The following is a 15,883-nucleotide window of genomic DNA, read 5'->3' as shown; positions in this document are numbered from 1 at the left end:
TAACAAGCTCTGTTTTTAATTGATGTGCAAAAGAACCAGCTTTACAGTTTCCAAGAAAAAAAGTGTTGTTGTTTTTTTTTTTTTTTTATTTTAACCAGTTTTCTCTGGTTCTGTAGAACATCATGGCCATCCTAGGTCAGGTCATCTTTCCTTTCTGTAGTCATAGTTTTATCCCTGAATTATAGACAGATCAGCTGACACGTTTTCCATAGTTGAACCTGGGGAAGGATCATTAACCTGGCCGGATTTGGAAGGTAAGGGAGGGAGAGCCGTCTGGGAGGAGGGGCCCCGCGGGAGACTGTGGTGGGGGCGGCGTGCAGAGTGCGGGTCGGGTGGGAGAGACGGCTCTCCTCCGCCTTCCCGCCCGCCCCTCCATCCTCGGCCGGGCGCCCCCGCCACCCTTGCCCCGCGCCCGGTGGCGGCGTCTCCGGTGTCCCTCTTCCGCCCGACCTCCCCGCCAAGTTCCCTCGAGGTTGGGTCCGAGGGGTGGGGTGGGGTGGGGGGTGGTGGTGGGAGGTGCTCAGCGCGCCCCCACCCCACCGCAGGCGCCTTGCCCGCGGCGCCGGCCATGGCTGCCTTCCCCCCAGCCCCAGCCCGCACAGCGCGGATCCTCCGGTCGCGTCTTGCGGGCTGTGCGGCGTGACGGCTGGCGGCTCCCCGGCGCTGGGCCGCTTGCCTGCCCGACGCGTCCCGCCGCTGGCCCTGGACCTGTTTGCCTCAGCCGGTCGTCGTCCGCTGCTCTGGGCCTGACGCGCGGTCGCCAGACGCCTCCTCACGCCCTCCGAGCCTCGGGGCTTGCTCCCGGCCACCCCTCCCCACGCCTCGCGCGGCTGTCTTGTCTCTCGCCCTCTCACCTCTGTCGTGTCCCTGCCCGCTTGGCGCCACGCTTCCCGTCCTCTCTGCCCTTGGTGGTGGAGGGAGGAGGGTGCCTGGGCCGCGGGCGCGGGTAGGGGGCCCCGGTGGTTGAGGGCGGAGGACGGGGTCCGGGGGGGGGGGGCGGGGGGAGCGGCCGTCCCGGTGTAGGAGGTGGTGGGGGAGGGCTCTGCCCGTTTCGGGGGGATGTGGGGGTGGTCTTTTGGCGTCGGCGGGGACCTCCGGGCGGCGGTCGACCGGCGCACTGGGGGCCCCCATGCGTCCCGGGCCCGGCAGGGTCGAGGCCCGCGGGCGGGGACGCGGCGGCGGCGGCGGCGGCGGCGGTGGTGGTCGAAAGCCGGGCGGTGGCCCGCAGGGCGTGCCTTGCGCCTCGCCCGCCTCCCCCTTTCCAGGTACCTAGCCAGGGGCTTCCCTGGTGGCTCAGGTGGGAAAGCGTCTGCCTGCAGTGCGGGAGACCCAGGTTCGATCCCTGGCTTGGGAAGATCCCCTGGAGTAGGACTTGGCAATCCACTCCAGTATTTTTGCCGGTGAAATGCCATGGACAGAGGAACTTTGTGGGCTACAGTCCATGGGGGTCACAAAGAGTTGGACACGACTGAGCAGGTGCACGGGATAAAGGTTGTTTTCAATGCTGAATTAGTCCCTCTAGAATGTGTGTGCTTCCTGGGACTTCGCCGGCAGTTCAGGGGTTAAGACTCCATGCTTCCAATGCAGAGGGCGGGGCGCAGGTTTCGTCCTTGGTTGGGGAACTAGGATCCAAAAGGTAAAAACAAACAAAAAAATAAATAAATAAAAGGAAGAATGTGTGCTTCCTAACATGTTTTTGTTAGTCTGCTGGACAAGTGGATTTTTGGGGCAGGTGGTACCTTGCTGAAAGCTGAGTGCTCTTCTGGCAAGGCCATCCAGATACAGATAGAAAATGGTAGAGCCGGTATTTGAACCTAGGAAACTGAATTCCAAAATCTCTTTTCTTAAGAGATTTCCTTGTGCTGTATTGAGGATATTTGTACTTTTTTGTGTTGCTACAAGTGTCACTGAAGTTTGTAACTGGAAATGAGATGCAATCTAGTGGACCACAGTCAGCACAGTACGTGTATGATGCTTAGACCGTTTAGGATGGAGGATGAAAGTCAAATATCTACACCCCCCCTCAGGGAGGAAGACGGCTCAGGTATGGTCACAGGGAGTCACGAGGGCTGTCATGAGCTGGAGAATATCTACCTGCTTGCTGATGTGCTCAAGGGATCAACCATGTACAAACATGTCAGGGTTTTTGCCAACAGGCGCCAGAAATCTAGAGTTTAATGTGAAGTGTCCACTTTCAAACAACGCCATGATGTTAATGACCTTGCTCTGTCCCTTAATGGTTAGATAGAATTCCAATGTAATACAGGCTAGGTATCCCTTCAGGAATGAATCCACCCCCCCACCCCCCCACCCCCAACACTCTGAGCTTCAAACAATTAAAGCTAACTTTTAGCTCATGCTACTTGGTCAGTGTGGGTCAGCAGGGGTCTCTGCCCTTTCCTGTCTCAGAGACCCAGTCTGAGGGAGGCTTTATTTGCACAGACATTTTGCATCATCAGGACAGTAGCCAGGAGGGGAATGTGTGGCTTAACACGCTGACCCTTGAAGCGTCGAACAGAAGTGACAGAGACACTTAGATGCATATTTCGCCGGCCAAAGATAGTCAGCGATCACACTTCCTTTCCAAGGGAGTGGGGAAGTGCAGTCCTCCATGGGCTGGATACTTAGGAATATTCCTAATGGCTACCACAGCTCCATCTACTCTGATTTTTCCAGGCAGAAATGTTGGAAGTGTTTGTAATGTAGAATTCAATTTTCAGAGATCTCTAAGAGACGTTGACTCAAAAAATGATTTGTTTCTTGAAGGATTCAATTTGACGGATCTGGAAAATTCACACTTTGCTCCATCTGGAGTAAAGTCCCTTACTTAAACACTGACGTCTATGAACAGATTAGGAAATCATAGGCTGGATCTATGAGATAATCCTTCGCAGAAGTGACGATTTACATATCAGTGTTTATTCCCCAAAGCACTGCTCATATAGCTTCACTTTTCATTTATATTATCTCCTATCTTGTGTAACTTGTCTCATCAACTGCACTGCAAAATAGGAATCCCATCTGATTAATTTAGACTCTGTTATGCCTGGCTCCGTAGACATTGGCTATGCGGATGTTAACTAATTGTATTGGTGTTTATCAATTAGTGATTTTTAAATCATCGCGGCTAGCAATCTTGACTTCAGGAGAAGTCAGCGAACTTGAAAATACTTCTGGCAATTCTTCAAAAGTTGCTCATCGTTGATTATGATGAGATCTGAGGGCCAATATTCACTAGTCCCTCAATTTCAAGGACAGTTTAGGCTTATCCCCTACGAATCACAAGGCGATCAGATATTTTCAGATATTATTTTTCTGTGATGTTTTCACATGTTTTGTTTGTTTGTCTTGGACTGCAAGATTTGGATGAATTGTAAATTTAAAAATTAAGAAATAAATGTCAGTGCTCAGGAAGCTATTTGATTGCCCAAGATCCTGCAAGGCTCTCAACACCCTTTATTTAAAACACGCCCACCCTCGCTCCTAAGCCCACAGCCTTCGTGGATGACCAGATAAAGAGCGGTCCTCATTCTCATGAAATGCCACGTGCTCAGGGACTTGCACGTGTGAGGGCCCAGGAACAGTATTTCTACAGTTTAATGGTGGAATTACTCCCCTTGGAGAAAGTTGCTTGAGCACAAGGTACTCATTGATTGAATCTCAACCACGCAAGTATGGTTCCAGGCTTTGCTGTCAGTTCCTTAGACTAGAAGCCTGCCGTCATTCTTTGCCTCTTGCTCATATTTCCCCTGTCTGTAATTAACTACTGAGCTGTGAAGTCATATCCACTAAAATCTTTCTCCGTTGCAGCTCCTTCTCTCTCCATCCCCACTGCCATCCTTGTTCAGGTCCTGAGATCGTATACCAGGACACCTACAACAGCCTTCTGATTTGCTCCCCACTCGATCTCCTCAAAAACGCCCTCTAACCCAAAGTAGTCTGGCTAAGGCACAAGGCCGTAAAGCCTCTTTTCGGAGAGGGCAATGCCAACCCACTCCAGTACTCTTGCCTGGAAAATCCCATGGAGAGACTAGCCTGGCAGGTTGCAGTCCATGGGGTCGCTAAGAGTCGGACACGACTGACCAACTTCACTTTTCACTTTTCACCTTCCTGCAGTGGAGAAGGAAATGGCAACCCCCTCCAGTGTTCTTGCCTGGAGAATCCCAGGGATGGGGGAGCCAGGTGGGCTGCCACCTGTGGGGTCGCACAGAGTCAGACATGACTGAAGTGACTTAGCAGCAGCAGTAGCAAGCATCTTTTAATTTCATGCCTGCAGTCACCATCTGCAGTGATGTCCGAGCCCCCCCCAAAATAAGGTCTGCCACTGTTTCCACTGCTTGCCCATCTATTTGCCATGAAGTGATGAGGCCAGATACAATGATCTTCGTTTTCTGAATGTTGAGCTTTAAGGTAGCTTTTACACTCTCCGCTTTCCCTCTCGTCAAGAGGCTCTATAGTTCTTCTTCCCTTTCTGCCCTAAGGGTGGTGTCATCTGCCTATCTGACGTTATTGATATTTCTCCTGGCAGTTTTGATTCCAGCTTGTGCTTCATCCAGCCCGGCATTTCTCACGATGTACTCTGCAGATAAGTTAAATAAGCAAGGTGACAATATGCAGCCTTGACATACTCCTTTTCCTGTTTGGAACCAGTCTGTTGTTCCAGGTCCAGTTCTGTTTCTTCCTGAGCTGCATACAGGTTTCTCAAGAGGCAGGTCAGGTGGGCTGGTATACCCATCTCTTTCAGAATTTTCCCCGGTTTATTGTGATACCTGCCGTCAAAGGCTTTGGCACAGTCAATAAAGCAGAAATAGGTGTTTCTCTGGTACTCTCTTGCTTTTTCCTTTATCCAGTGGATGTTGGCAATTTGATCTCTGGTTCCCCTGCCTTTTCTAAATCCAGCTTGAACATCTGGAAGCTCACAGCACATGTATTGTTGAAGCCTGGCTTGGAGAATTTTGAGCATTACTTTACTAGTGTGTGAGATGAGTGCAACTGTGCAGCAGTTGGAACATTCTTTGTCATTGCCTTTCTTTGGGACTGGAATGAAAACTGACCTAACAGCCTAGATGTTTTCAATTGCATATGCTAAAAGAACCAGCTTTGCAGTTCCCGGGGGGGGGGGGGGAGGGGGGAAAAAAAGTTTCATTTTAACCAATTTTCTCTGAAGTCCAAGGACTATCATGGCCATCTGCATCAAAAAGTCATCTTTCCTTTAGGTAGTCATAGTTTCACGCCTAAATTATAGACCAAACAGTGCTCAAATTGACTCTGATATCAGGGGCAGATCAGCTGATAAAAAAGCTTGGATTGTCCCTCTGGAGGGAAGTGAGACCTGGGTCCCATCAGAAGAATATGAGGGGTTAAGAGAATTTGTAGGAGTGGGGAAAGCTTGCTCCATCCTACATGTACCATAATCGTAAACAATGGTTATTTACTTTACCGAAGTGTAAAAAAAAAAAAAAAAAAAAAAAAAAATATAAAAACAAAGATAAATCACTGAAAGGTAAAGAAATTGATAATCTGTGATTGAAAGCCGCATTCTAAGAAAAGTGTGTTCTCTTAACCTAGAGAGGAGACTAAATTCCAATCTGGTACCAGCTTAGCAGATAACAAACAAACAAAAAAATTGTTTATGGGTAAGCTTAGAAAAGTCTTTTCCGTATATCTTGAAGTAGCAGTATTTTTGCAAAGGCATCAGTGTGAAACCACAGGAGGCATGTTGAAAATCTGATTAAATTGAAATTGACAAAGTAAATCTGGTCATTGCTGTGATTTGAAACACTTTAATATGATAACTCAAATTATAACTGACAGCATTTTATCAGAACATATCAGATTTTCATGAATGTCACATAACTTCTAGGATATCTATATTAGTAGCATCAACCATACAATATAACTTGAGAAGATTCAATCACTCCTTCTGACAACACTTCCCATGTAGTTTAACATGCCAAATGAACTCAGGTTGTTTAATAAATATCTCTCTTTGGGAGGTCTCAGGGGCCCTCTGAAGCATCCCAAAGTGAGCTAGAAGTCAGTTATTTAGGAAGGTTTGTTCACAAATATCAAAAGGGTTTATGACAGTCAGGTAGGCTGTGAAAGAATACTTAGCCACTTAGCCAAAGGTAACTGTGAGGCTGCCAGAGTTAATACCATGACGGGCGGCCTGGACCTAAGTTTTAGCTTCCCCCGAAATGGTAAGATTCCCTACCCCCATCAGGTAACCTGGAGCCAGCCAATCAATATGCGCCCAGTAAGAACAAAGGGAGAGCTGAAAAGCCCGCGAAAGTCTGTACTGATAGAATTACTTTGCAAACATGTAACCAATCCGCTTAAGCCAGCTACTAACCGCTTTTGCATATCTTATAAATTTGTGTACCAAGCTTGAGCCAGGGCTTTTCTGACCCTGCACCACTGTGATGTTTGTGGCAGAAAGCCCTGGCTCGAGACAGTAATAAACTTCTCTTTTTGCGAGTTGCATTGTCTTGGAAGCCTTCTCTCTCTCCCCGCTCGGGGATTCGGACATCGGGCATAACATTTGGGGGCTCGTCCGGGATCCCTTGACAGGGAGAAGAGAACGCTTACAGGACAAAGGGGAAGGATAAATAATAACACCGGTGCTCAGGAAGCAGGGGGAGCAAGCCGGCGTAAGGCCAAGGCCAGCGGACGCGCTGGGGGGCAGCCGACTCCGCGAGAAGGCTTTTTTATAAAGGGGGAGCAAGCCGGCGTAAGGCCAAGGCCAGCGGACGCGCTGGGGGGCAGCCGACTCCGCGAGAAGGCTTTTTTTATAAAGGGGGAGCAAGCCGGCGTAAGGCCGGGGCCAGCGGACGCGCTGGGCGGCAGCCGACTCCGCGAGAAGGTTTTTTTTTATAAAGGGGGAGCAAGTCGGCGTAAGGCCAAGGCCAGCGGACGCGCTGGGGGGCAGCCGACTCCGCGGGAAGGAAAGTTCCTCTCCCGACCCCGAGCCTGGTGAACAGCGGACGTCATTTGGTAAGGTGAATCTGCTACCGGGAGGCAAGAAAATTCAGGGGGCCCGAAAACCCAGCGCTGTGTCGTCGGCCGACGTTTGTTTGTCCGTGTGTTTGTCTTTGGCTCTCCGTGTTTTTGTGTGTGTGTGTGCCGGCATTGTCTCTAGTCTCGTTCTCTTCTGGTGCATCGTTCTTTCTCACTTCTGACTTATTCTCTCTCTTCCTTACCGTTTATTCTTTGACCATGGGGCAGGGAGAATCTACCCCACTTTCTCTCATGACTGACCATTTTTCGGATGTCAGGGCCAGGGCCCATGACTTGTCTTTGCTAGTCAAAAAAGGTAAATTAATAACTCTTTGTTCTGCAGAGTGGCCCGCCTTTCAGGTTGGATGGCCTCCGGAAGGCACCTTTCAACCGTCCATCATACAGGCTGTGAAGGAGAAGATTATGGCTCCTGATCCCTGGGGCCATCCGAGTCAAGTCCCCTATGTCATGGTCTGGCAGGATCTAGTAGAAAATCCGCCTAAATGGTTAAAACCTTTTGTTTACAAACTTCCTAGTTCCTCCAGTTCACAGGTCCTGGTGATGGAGACCCCCCCGGAGGAAACCAAAAAGAAAGAGGACCCAAAACCAGTCCTTCAGGAATCATCTTATCCAAACCTGATAGATCTAGAAACGGAGATAAGGCCTCCGCCATATGTGCCCTCCTTGCAATCCCCTCCGAGGAGAGAAGCTCCCACAGGTGAACCGAGAGGATTAAGAGGGCCAACGGGAACCGACCGTGAGGGGGGACCGGCATTGGGGACCCGGGGGAAAACTAAGGGAGATAGGGGTAAGCAAGACCCTGGGGACCCAGAGTTACCTTCATCCACTGTTCAGGCGCTCCCCGTCCGAGTGGGACCAACTAACCCGGACGGAGAGCGAACCTATCAGTACTGGCCCTTTTCCACGAGTGACCTGTACAATTGGAAGACCCAAAACCCTCCTTTCTCAGAGAAGCCCCAAGGCCTCATTGACCTCTTAGATTCCATTTTGTTTACTCATAATCCCACCTGGGATGATTGTCAGCAGCTGTTGCAGGTGCTCTTCACCACGGAAGAACGGGAGCGAATTCTGGCAGAGGCGCGGAAACGGGTACCAGGGGTCGATGGGAGGCCAACCGCCCAGCCTCATCTTGTGGACGAGGGGTTTCCTCTGTTGCGGCCTAACTGGGATTTTGAGCGGGTGGAAGGTAGGGAGCGTCTCCGAGTGTACCGCCAGACTCTAATGGCTGGCCTGCGGGCTGCAGCAAGAAAGCCGACAAATCTGGCAAAGGTAAATTTAGTAAGGCAAGAGCCCACTGAAAGCCCGGCAGCCTTCCTAGAGAGGCTGATGGAAGCTTTCAGGCAATATACACCTATGGACCCCCAGGCTGAGGAGTCACGCGCTGCAGTTTTGTTAGCGTTTGTGAATCAGGCAGCCCCAGATATTAGGAAGAAATTACAAAAGGTAGAGGGATTGGGAGAACAGACAATACAGGATTTACTGAAAGTAGCTGAAAAGGTATTTAATAATAGGGAGACCCCAGAAGAAAGGGAAGAGCGAATTCGGCGGGAGGAAAGGGAATTAGCGGAAAAGATCAGGAAAGAAGAGAGGGAACATAGGGCGAGGGAAAACCGGAAGAACCAGAAGGAGCTAGCCCAGATTCTTTTTGCGGGGTTAAAGGCCGGAACAGAATTGAGGGAACCTCGAGACCCCCGGACGGGAGAAAAAGAAAAACCAAAAAGGCAGGCCCTAAAGAAGGATCAGTGCGCCTACTGCAAAGAACAGGGGCACTGGAAAAACGAGTGCCCTAAGAGGGACTCAAGGAGAGGAATGACCCAGAGAGAGAAAATCCCCCCCGGAACTCGAGTTCTATATGCGGGGGAAGACAGTGACTAGGGGAGTCGAGACTCGGCACCCCTCCCCGAGTCCTGGGTAACCATACATGTGGAGGGGAAACCCGTTGGCTTCATGGTGGATACTGGCGCCCAACACTCTGTTTTAAATCAAAAACTGGGACCAATGTCTAAGAAAGCCAGCTTAGTGCAAGGAGCCACGGGGACAAAAAGATATTGTTGGACCACAGAACGGAAAGTAAATCTAGGGACCCACCAGGTGTCCCATTCGTTTTTGGTGATACCAGAATGCCCAGCCCCTCTACTTGGAAGAGACTTGTTGACTAAAGTTAATGCTCAGATCCATTTTGACCCAGGGGGAATGTCAGTCACGGATGGACTTGGACAACCGATACATGTCTTGTCCCTAGCCTTAAGGGATGAATACAGACTTTTTGCGCCTAAGCCCTCAGAGACCATAGCACTAGATGTACAACCGTGGGTCCATAAATATCCATTGGCCTGGGCAGAAACAGCAGGAATGGGACTAGCTAAACAGAGACATCCGGTCGTCATCGAGCTAAAGGCCGAGGCAGTTCCTGTGAGGGTGAGACAGTACCCTATGAGCCAAGAAGCTCGGCGGGGGATCACTCCCCACATTCGACGGCTCATGGAGGCCGGAATTCTCAGGCGATGCCGATCCCCTTGGAACACCCCCTTACTGCTGGTGAAGAAGCTAGGGGGGACAGATTACAGACCTGTCCAAGACCTGCGAGAAGTCAACAAACGGGTGAGTGACATACACCCAACTGTCCCTAACCCGTATACCCTCCTGAGCAGTTTACTGCCTGAGTACACTTGGTACACTGTGCTGGACTTGAAGGATGCCTTTTTCAGCCTACCCCTGGCAGTCCAGAGCCAAGAGATATTTGCCTTTGAGTGGGACTGAGGAGGAGGGCCAACCAGTAGTACAATTATATGCGGGGGAAGACAGTGACTAGGGGAGTCGAGACTCGGCACCCGCCTCCCACAGGGGTTCAAGAACTCCCCTACCTTGTTTAATGAGGCTCTGAGTGAGGACCTCTACGAATATCGGGCTTGCCACCCAGAGGTCATTCTGCTACAATATGTAGATGACCTTATGTTGGCTGGAACCACAGAGGAAGCTTGCAGCCGTGCCACTGGGGACCTATTACAGACCCTAGGCATCTTGGGGTATCGCGCTAGCGCAAAGAAGGCACAAATAGCCCGGCAAGAGGTCACCTATTTGGGGTATAAGATCAGGCAGGGGCAAAGGTGGCTAACCCAGGCCATGAAAGAAACAATGTTGCAGATACCAGAGCCCAAAAACCCCCGCCAGGTGAGAGAGTTTCTGGGGACTGTTGGATATTGCAGACTGTGGATTATGGGGTTTGCTGAGAAGGCCCGGCCCTTATATGAGGGAAGTAAAGAGACCCCAAAGTGGACTTGGACTGAGCCAATGAAACAGGCTTTCCAGACACTCAGACGGGCCCTACTAGAAGCCCCAGCCCTTGCCCTGCCTAACCCAAATAAGCCATTCCAGCTGTTTATAGATGAAAAGCAAGGAATAGGAAAGGGGGTCTTGACTCAACAATGGGGACCATGGAAGCGGCCGGTAGCATACCTTTCGAAGCGATTAGACCCGGTGGCCGCTGGGTGGCCCCCTTGCCTTCGCATCATTGCAGCTACAGCCCTCCTCGTCCGCGACGCTGACAAGTTGACGTATGGACAGCAACTCTCGGTTTACACCCCCCACGCCGTGGAAGGGGTTTTAAAGCAGCCGCCGGGTAAGTGGATCTCCAATGCCCGCTTGACACACTACCAGGCCTTGCTGCTCGATGCCCCACGGGTGCGTTTTCAGACCCCTTGCTTCCTAAATCCGGCCACGCTCCTACCCAACCCAGAGAAGGACAGCCCTCTCCATGATTGCAGTGAGATACTGGCTGAGGCCCTGGCGGCACGAAAAGACTTAACTGATGTACCCCTAAGCAACAGTGAGCTAGTATGGTTCACCGATGGGAGCAGTTATGTAAAAGATGGGCAAAGGAAGGCGGGAGCAGCCATAGTTGATGATTCAGGGCAGAGGATATGGGCTGAGACACTACCCCCAAACACTTCTGCACAAAAAGCAGAATTGATTGCCCTAATACAGGCTCTGGAGCAAGCCAAAGGGAAGAGAGTCACCATTTTTACTGACAGCCGATATGCTTTCAGCACTGCCCATATTCAAGGTCCCATATACCAAGAAAGGGGATTTCGGACAGCTGAGGGAAAAGAGGTCAAAAATCTGCCTGAGATTCGTAGGCTCTTGGAAGCTGTCCAACTACCCCGGGCAGTAGCTATAGTACATGTCCCCGGTCACCAGAAGGGAGAAGACCCTAAGGCGCTGGGCAATCGTGCTGCTGATGCGGCCGCTCGAGAAACGGCTAGCCGGGACTATGCCGCCCCCATATTAGCCGTGGGACTTCCACCCCCTGGTATGGGGACCTTGCCACCAGTTCCCGAATATTCCCTCCCCGATCTCGCCTGGATCAACAAGGATACCACCCTCCAGAAAGATGACCAAGATGGATGGTACCGAGACCAAAACAACAACCTGATCTTGCCTGCCTCCCTGGGTCGTCACCTGTGTGAACACCTGCACACAACTACACACTTGGGAGAAAAAAAGACCCTAACACTTCTCCAGATGGCCTGCCTGAGGTTCCCTCGTCAAAATGTAACTGTACGAGAGATAATTCAAGCCTGCAAAGCGTGCCAGCTGATGAGGGCAGAGAAGAAGCAGCACTCGGGAACGAGGTACCGAGGGGAAAAGCCAGGGCAACATTGGGAGATAGATTTCACCGAGGTAAGGCCAGGCAAGTATGGGTACCGCTATCTGTTGGTACTGGTAGATACCTTCTCGGGGTGGGTGGAAGCTTTCCCCACTAAGGGAGAGACAGCAATAGTGGTTGCTAAAAAGATCTTAGAGGAGATAGTGCCTAGGTATGGGCTGCCAGTGACTATGGGCTCTGATAATGGACCTGCTTTGTGAGCCAGATTGTACAAGGGCTGGCCCAAGCTCTGGGGACGAAATGGAAGTTACATTGCGAATATAATCCCCAGAGCTCAGGACAGGTTGAGAGAATGAATCGGACCCTAAAAGAAACTTTGACAAAGTTGGCAATAGAGACTGGCGGGGACTGGGTGACCCTCCTCCCCTTTGCACTCTTTCGGGCACGTAACACCCCTTATAAGCTGAATCTTACTCCTTTTGAGATTCTGTATGGAAGACCCCCTCCTGTGTATCCTATTTTCGAAGGAAAATATCTGCCACCCCCTACTTTGGGACAATTCCAGCAAACTCTGATAGCATTAAGTAAGGTGCATAACCATGTTTGGAAATTGATTCGAGAGATACATGAGGGCCAAAACAAGAGGGCCCTCCCCTCACATAATATTGGCCCAGGTGATTGGGTTTGGGTAAAACGACACCAATCTAAAGTATTAGAACCTAGATGGAAAGGCCCTTATGTTGTTCTCCTTACCACTCCTACCGCTGTCAAGGTCGACGGGATTGGACCCTGGGTTCATTGCAATCACGTGCGGCAAGCCACATCGGAAGAACAGGAAAAAGCGCGAGCAGAATGGAAGGCGAGTCCTCACCCGTCAAATCCTTTGAAACTGAAACTTGTCCGCTGGGAGACCTCCTAATTCTCCTGCTGATGGCAGCTCTCATAGACCCAGGAGCGACCAGTCATAACCCCCATCAACCTGCTAAGATCACATGGAAACTCAACGACGGGCAAACTCATGAGCTGCTCAATGAGACCTCAGGAATCCACCCTCCAAACACCTGGTGGCCGGACCTGAACTTCGACCTCTCAAGCCTCTTCGCAAAGCAGGACGGTCTCCATGATAAGTACTATAGGGATGGGATAAAAAACCATAGGTTGGGGTTTTGGGCTTGCCCGGGCTATGTAAGAAATAACTGGAAAACCTGTGGTGGCATAGAAAGCTATTATTGCAGGAGCTGGAGTTGTGTGACCTCTTGTGATGGACCCCAGAGGTGGGATGTCGGAAACAGAGATCTAGTTAGCTTCACCTTCAAGGACCGTAGACACCAGGGGCCTCAGGTACGAGTACGATTTAACCAGGAACGGGAGAAGAAAGAAAACCGCTGGACCTCAGGACTGACTTGGGGTTTTCAGCTCCACGTAAATTGGCCCGGCCCCTACCCAGGCGAGCTTTTAATCATTAAACAGGTTATTGAGCCGGTGCAGGTACATAGTTTAGGTCCCAATCTGGTCAAAGCATTACAGGGGCACAAGGCGACCCCCAAGCCAACCCCCTTCAGACCAAGCTTGCCAGGAACATTTAACATCTCCTCTACCCCCAGCCTCAGAGGCAAACTGACAGAAACCCCTGGCCCTCTGGCTGTTACCATTAGCTCAGCAATTCAGGACCCCCTATGGGCCTTAGTGAATGCAGCCTTTACGGTCTTAAACCATACCAACCCTAATGCAACCCAGTCCTGTTGGCTTTGTTATAATCTTCACCCCCCCTTCTATGAGGCCATAGGCCTCAATGTCTCTTACCACTTATCTTCAGGCCAGAACCCACCCCCATGCCGATGGGAAGAACGCAAGGTTGGCCTCACAATGAATGAAGTTTGGGGACAGGGACTCTGTTTGGGCACAGTGCCACGTGATAAAACTTCCCTCTGTGCCCGGACTATTAGTAACCTACGCTTATATGGCAAAAATTGGATTGTGCCAGAGGTTGGGGGCTGGTGGATTTGTTCACATACTGGGCTAACCCCATGTTTAAATGTGAAGGTTTTTAACCAGAGTCAAGAATTCTGTGTTCTGGTTGCTGTAATGCCAAAAATCTTATACCACTCTGAAGAGGTTATGTACTCACATTGGGACCGAGAATTGCCAAGACAAAAGAGAGAGCCAATCAGTGCGATCACCATGGCAGCCTTGTTCAGTCTTGGGCTGGCAGGAGCAGGGACAGGAATAGCTTCACTATCTCTGCAAGGCCAAGGGTTTTCTTCCCTACGAGCCGCCATAGATGAAGATATAACTCGCATAGAAGAATCAATCAGCCACTTAGAGAAGTCTCTGACTTCCTTGTCTGAGGTGGTCTTGCAGAATAGGAGAGGATTGGACTTGATTTTTCTCCAACAGGGTGGGGTCTGCGCGGCTCTGGGAGAAGAATGTTGTTTCTATGCAGACCATACAGGAGTGGTAAGAGAATCTATGGCAAAAGTAAGAGAAGGGCTGGCGCAACGAAAGAGGGAACGGGAGGCCCAGCAGGGATGGTTTGAGTCTTGGTTTCAACGCTCCCCCTGGCTGACCACCTTAGTTTCCACCCTCCTGGGCCCGCTTATAGTGCTATTATTAACACTCACATTTGGCCCTTGTATTTTAAACCGGCTAATGTCATTTATTAAAGAACGTCTAAATACCATTCAGATTATGGTATTGAGGCAGCAATATCAGATGGTAGCTCAGGATGAAGAGAAGGATTCCTCTACAGGAACAAGAAGACAGGGGGGAATGGTGAGGCTGCCAGAGTTAATACCATGACGGGCGGCCTGGACCTAAGTTTTAGCTTCCCCCGAAATGGTAAGATTCCCTACCCCCATCAGGTAACCTGGAGCCAGCCAATCAATATGCGCCCAGTAAGAACAAAGGGAGAGCTGAAAAGCCCGCAAAAGTCTGTACCGATAGAATTACTTTGCAAACATGTAACCAATCCGCTTAAGCCAGCTACTAACCGCTTTTGCATATCTTATAAATTTGTGTACCAGGCTTGAGCCAGGGCTTTTCTGACCCTGCACCACTGTGATGTTTGTGGCAGAAAGCCCTGGCTCGAGACAGTAATAAACTTCCCTTTTTTGCGAGTTGCATTGTCTTGGAAGCCTTCTCTCTTCCCGCTCGGGGATTCGGACATCGGGCATAACAGTAACAAAAGATTTCAAAGGTAAACCTAGGACGGATCATTTAAGAGGTAAAGAAACTTAAAATCCACCAGCAAAGGCAGTTCAACATCTCAAGAAACCTTGTACTAGGCACAAAACTCTTTTCTGGGGGTCCACTTTCCATAAAACCTCCTTATCCCATTCTGTACCCACTCCTTTGCTTCCCCCATCCTGAAACTGCCACCTGTCAGTCAGAACTACTTCTTTTTCCTTCATCAAATGCGATTTCATTCCTCGGACCTTCTTTAACTACAAGTCACGCATTTTTCCTTAAGCAACCGAGAACTGACTTTTATATTGGCATTTTACAGACTGGTGAACATACGTATCAGTGATACTATCTAAAAAAAAAAAAAAAAAAAAAAAAGCTTTCTTACACTGCACATCTCAGCATGGCACCAGACACTATTCATGGATAGTCAAAATCTCTTTAGTTTCTGTGTAAGACGAAGGCCCTGTCAAGTGGTGAATGTTTCAGAACCTTAATTTATGAAATGACCTAGCTATTCAATACACTGTCATCACTTAGTCTAGCACAACCACAGACATTCAGGTAGCCAAGATCTGGAGAAACTATTGTAAGTTCAGTTCAGTTCATTTCAGTTGCGTCTGACTCTTTGCGACCCCATGGACTGCAGGCTGCCAGGCTTCCCTGTCCATCACCATCTCCCGGGGCTTGCTCAACCTCATGTCCATCGAGTCAGCGATGCCATCCAACCATCTTATCCTCTGTTGTCCCCTTCTCCTCTGCCTTCAATCGAGACTACTATAGACAGATATTTTAAAGTATAATTATTTTTAATAGCTTACCTAAAAGCTCATATCGCATTTCTATTTTTTAGGAGTGGTTTTGGTTTGTTTTTAGAGGTACTTTCTTTGTTGACCAGTCTGTGAGAGAGATAACAATATAGCAATATTTAAGTTATAGTAAACCTAGGCCCTGTGAAAAGTTTATGCTTAATGTTAATGACTCTTAAACATGTCTATATTAGAGTAGTGAAAAAAATAAAATACTAGATATTTACTATTGACTAGTTCCCAATTCACAGGAATCCAAAATTCACTT

The 15,883-nt window shown here is 49.7% G+C and overlaps 1 non-coding gene across 1 annotated transcript; it reads left to right on the top strand.

Moving 5' to 3' along the window:
* The first annotated feature begins 1,282 nt into the window (after window positions 1-1,282).
* Window positions 1,283-1,354, top strand: TRNAC-GCA. Its single transcript has one exon. It is a non-coding gene; the product is annotated as a tRNA-Cys (tRNA).
* The last annotated feature ends 14,529 nt before the right edge of the window (window positions 1,355-15,883 follow it).

This window comes from Cervus canadensis, chromosome 14, assembly GCF_019320065.1.
Source record: "Cervus canadensis isolate Bull #8, Minnesota chromosome 14, ASM1932006v1, whole genome shotgun sequence".
In the NCBI taxonomy this organism is placed as follows: domain Eukaryota; kingdom Metazoa; phylum Chordata; class Mammalia; order Artiodactyla; family Cervidae; genus Cervus; species Cervus canadensis.
The sequence above is the reverse complement of the archived record's forward strand: the minus strand, read 5'-3'. Positions and strand labels throughout refer to the sequence as shown.